The sequence below is a fragment of the Vicia villosa genome, linkage group LG3 (assembly GCF_029867415.1).
Source record: "Vicia villosa cultivar HV-30 ecotype Madison, WI linkage group LG3, Vvil1.0, whole genome shotgun sequence".
Classification (NCBI taxonomy): domain Eukaryota; kingdom Viridiplantae; phylum Streptophyta; class Magnoliopsida; order Fabales; family Fabaceae; genus Vicia; species Vicia villosa.
Window position 1 is genome coordinate 155,227,215 of NC_081182.1, and position 5,063 is coordinate 155,232,277.

The following is a 5,063-nucleotide window of genomic DNA, read 5'->3' on the forward strand; positions in this document are numbered from 1 at the left end:
TTTCAATGTAAGACCGAGCTGATGATGTAAGGCATTGTTTCAATCCTAAACAGTGGAGAAATAAGGAGATAATCTGTAGTCAACCCCCTCGAGCCAGAAGTTGGAGTTGTTTCTATTTTTCAAAATTAACCTTATTCTTAACCTAGGGCAGGGTAGACTTCAATTAATTCAATGGTGTATTCGATTCTCAAGAGAATCAAGTCAATTTAAGCAAGAGGTTCAAGCACATCATCTTCATCACATTCGTCATTCAAAATGAAGGAAGCAACAAAGGTGAAGTTCACAAATCAAGATCGAACATGGCAGTCACAACGTTCAAAAAGCAAAGTTTTGAAAGAACAATTTTAAGAAAAAGAGGGTCCACTAAGTCAAATGGAAAATTCCATAAAGTAAAATAAATGTGACTTAGGCAAAAGTTAGGGCATCATCCCAATAGACCAGATTCAAAAGAATTGGTCCATGCAAAAAATAAGGGATAAAAAAACAAAAACAAAAGTGGAGGATAATTTTGTGACTGCTGTCGCACGCTCGCGAAAAATGAACAGAGTCGCCACCAATATATTTATCCCATAAGGGAAAGGAATATCAGAAAACCTAACAAAGGAAGGAACAGGGTCTTGCGACCAGAGAATCAAGGTACGGGAGTCGGTTACGCGTGGGGAAGGTATTAGCACCCCTCGCGCCCATCGTACTCGATGGTATCCACCTATGTTTGTTTCTATCTAAAGGGTGTACAACTATGTCTATGTCTAAATGCGAAATGAATGCAAAATGTAGGGAAAATAAAGAATTGTACTCGCACGGGCCCTACCCCGCTGCCTACGTATCCTTTTCAGGAATCAGAGTTACCGTAGCTCGGCTAAAGATTTTCCGTTTGTTTTTGTGTTTTTTAGTTGGGCGGAGTCAACGTTCACGTTCTTGCATAAGGGGACAGACCTACGATGCGTACGAACGGAAATGACATTGCCCTTAGGTGCCAACGAGGCAAAAGAAAAAGAAATGATTGGTTTGTGTCTTTTAGGATAGATGAGTGATGAACAGTTCCCAATACCGGGCCACTCACCACTTTCTCTACTTTGTTTTAGTCTGAACCATTGTTAGGTGTGTTGAAGTGTTTTTGGTTGGTGTTTTTTAGAGGGAATTTACTTCGCGATTCGAATCACATAAAATGTATAATGATCGAGAAGCAGATTAGGGAATGAATCCCACTCACTTCCATCCCATTATGTAATGTTTGAGAAACAGATTAGAGAATGAATCTCACTCATTTCTCTCCCATTAATTAATGTTTGAGAAACAGATTAGGGAATGAATCCCACTCGTTTCTCTCCCATTAAGTAGTGACTGAGAAACAGATTAGGGAATGAATCCCGCTCGTTTCTATGCCACTAAGCGATTGAGAAATAGATTAGGGAATAAATCCCACTCATTTCTCTATCACTTTCTTAATGTGATTCGCATCTTCCTTTTATTGATGTTTTAAAGAGTTGAAAAGAAAAAGAATGCAACGGGGAACTATTTCTAAATTCTAATCTAAGTTGTCTAATCTACTAATGGCCCTAAGGTCAAGGATACCTATCCTATCTCAATTCCTCTTAACAAAGAAGGAAGAGTCTAAGGGAACATGGCAAGCAATAGTAAGGAGTAAGCAACATCAAAGCAAGAAATGAGAGGCTAAGCATGGAAACAAGAGAGGGAAGCCTCAAGTCAGTAGCAAAACAAGGGATTGAGTGTCCCAAATCAAATACAAAAGCATCACGGTATCACACAAAAGTATCCACAAAAAATCGTCAAAGCATCGCATGCATCGTTACTTACCAATTAGCGGGCAAACATCAATTAATCAAAACAAAAGCAAGTGAACACATGGTCTAAGCTTGAAGTCAGTAGCAAACTCATTCATTTAGTTCCAATATCCTATGTTAATCTATATTAGTCAATTAGCATGAAACAACACAAAACTCTAACCAAAACTAGACAACACTAGGTTAATACTAGCTAAACGGTTTCAAATCGTGAATGAAGTTAGAAACATGTAATAAAATGGTGCAAGTCAGTAGCAAATAGCCTCTACTAGATGCCTAAACAACCACAAAATCATGTCGAAGAGTTTCACACAAAATTACGGGTCATTTGTACAAGTTACGATGCAATCGTCAACCAAAAACAAGTTATTTACATGTGATAAAGAAAAATCGAGTAAAATGGGAAAACATGATCTAAAATTTTCAATTCCAGGTCTTAGGACCTCTAAACATCCCTAATTATATGTACAAAAAGGAACCAACATTATTGCATGAATGCATTTCAAATTGAGAGCACAAACGTCACAATTGTCTAATGGAAACGCATGTTAATCGAGTCGAACAACACTAGCCAAATACCAATCAAAACAAAGAATTAGGAATTCATTTTTTATACACATTATCGTGGATTAGCCTACTGAAACTATACAAAAAACGGTGGTTAAATTCTGATCCTAAGGTGTTAAACAAAATTGATTTGCAAAGTCTATCAAAACCAAAAGAAACATGAACATACCAACGTAAATGATTTATTGAAGATGGCAAAACAATTTCTAAAAATATACAAAAAATATCACAATTATGTACACACATAGAAGTATCTAAAACATATTTTTATTTGGTTTTTTATTTCAATTAAAACCGATTTATGGAGCGAAAATTAGAAAGAAAATAAAGTGGAAATAAAAATCTAAGTCTGCCTAACAAGGGGGTGTGTTAGTAAATTCAAAAAGAACTGAAACTTAGTTGATACGCATTTGGGCCCAGATTCAGGGGGTGTGGAGAGTATATCGTGTACAGGCCCTTGGGTTCACATGATCCATCAATTTCTAAGGGTTTTGATTCAATTATATTTTGCACTAATGTTCTGATTAACATCCAATTAAGATTTTATGACCTAATTAACTCACTAATTAATACTAACCTTATGCCAGATTAATGTGTTAATGCAATGCTAATGAAATTAAAATAAAAAAATGGAAAGAGGGATTAGGGTAATTGAATTGTGACCTTTGGGATTCTTCACGAAGAAACTCTTTCCCTCTCTCAGAACGCGGCGGCGAATCTTCCTTCTCCAGCGACGTCTCCGATGAAATCCTCCGGCCACCTCTGTGAACAACGCGACTCAAAACCTCTCCCTCATCTTCTCTACTCTTGCTTCGACCTCAAGCGGCGCCGACACCGTTCTCAACAATCTCCGACGATCAACTCGTCTTCTCCGATCAAATAACGATGCCACCGGAGAACAACGTCTCCCTCAACCTCTTCCCTGCTTCCGATCTCGTCCTCTATTTCTTCTTTTCATTTTCCTTCACGAACTCGTTGTAAGATCGTCGCCGATTGATGCGAGATTGGTGGTTTGATGTTGCACGTGGCGGAGTTCGAAGGTTGTGATGCGGTGGTGATGAATATTGCGGGAAGGTCTGGATGATGATGATGATTGAATCGGTTCCGCACCAAGATCCAAGAATGAAGGTCAGAGTTCGCTACGTGGAGCCTCTTTTGTTGCAGGTTTTTTCCTCTTTTGTTATCGACTCTTCATTTCTGTTCTGAGATTTCTCTGAAGTTTTGTTGTTGCTGCGAGATTGAGCTTAATGATGAAGGCGGTGCGATGAGAGTTGCAGAGGTTCTGAGACGATTAATGGAGGCTACCGAGAATTCGAGGAACTCAGGTAAACATTCGTACTCGTCTTTGGCTTGTGTTCATCCGATCCACCTTTCTCTTTTTTGATTTCTGAACTTGTCGTGATTGTTACGTGATGCAGGATGAAGTAAGAATGGACACAGAGTGAAGATGGTGATGAAGGTTGTCTCAAGGTTGCAGAGAGATTGAGAGTGCAGAGATGAGGATTGAGAAGTAATGGTGAAGATGATGAATGTTCTGAGATGAAGCGTGTGAAGAGTGGTTGAAGATTCTGAATGTGAAGATGGTGATCAATTGGAGAAGAATGAATCGAGAGTGAAGTGATGATGATGAATGAATGAAGGTTGAGATGAAGATGAAAAAAAAAGATTGAAGATTGAGGGAGAGTGAGAGCTATGTAGAGGTTAGTTTCATTCTGTTTCTTTTTCTTTTCTGATAATCCAAGTCCTCTCCTGCTTCTGTTATGAGCTTTTAGAAGTTAGTTAGGGGTGGTTGTGATTCTGTTTTTTGGGAAGTTTCTTTTTGTGACTGAAGGTTAAAAACAGTTAGTTGCAGTTTGTTAGGATGTGAAATTCCGTTTTGGTAAGGTGGTTAGTTATAGGAAGAAGGATAAGAACCATTGGATTTGCTGAGTTAGTTACAAATTAGAGGGTGAGGATCTGTTATTGAATTCTGTTTGGAGAATGTTAGTGAATTTGTAAATGACTTTCTCGATATCTCTTTTCTGCTGCAGGAATGTACTGAAACACGAGGGGCCTTTCTTTGTAGTTTTCTATAATTTTGAATTGGTGTTATGGTGTACAGAACTTTCCCCGCTTTCCCTTTGAATTTCTCACACCTCCTACTTACTTTTTCTTACTTTTATTCATGTCTGCAGTAGCTTAAAGATTGGTAGCAAGCATATGCATTCTTCCTTCAAGTTTGATTATTTTAAAAGGAGACGACAATAAGCTCGGGAAGTTTTACAAAACCAAACTTGCTTGATGCCTTATACTTCTTCACTTGATATCTTGAGTGCAGCTTAGATGATCATGGTTTGCTTTTAAATTCCATTGTTTTGCAATTCTGAAAAGTTTTGAATGAGTGATGTTGGTTTTGCAGGCTGTCTTGAAATTGGAATTTGGAGCTGCTTAGAATGTACTGAACAATTTCTTTCTATTTTTTGATAGTTTCATGAACGAACACCTAGAATTTGCATAGTTAACCACTGCTTGAACCGTGTGCGTGAAAATTTGGTCAATCTTGATGTTTGGAGCTGATATAAACCATGTTTTTTCTTTGGTACAGTACTGTCGGTTCTGAGCTGGTTTCTACGTATTATGCAGGCTCTCAATGGTTGCTGCAGGCTTTCGAATTTATGCAGGGTTCTTTTGTGTTGCAGCTTGATTCGGGTC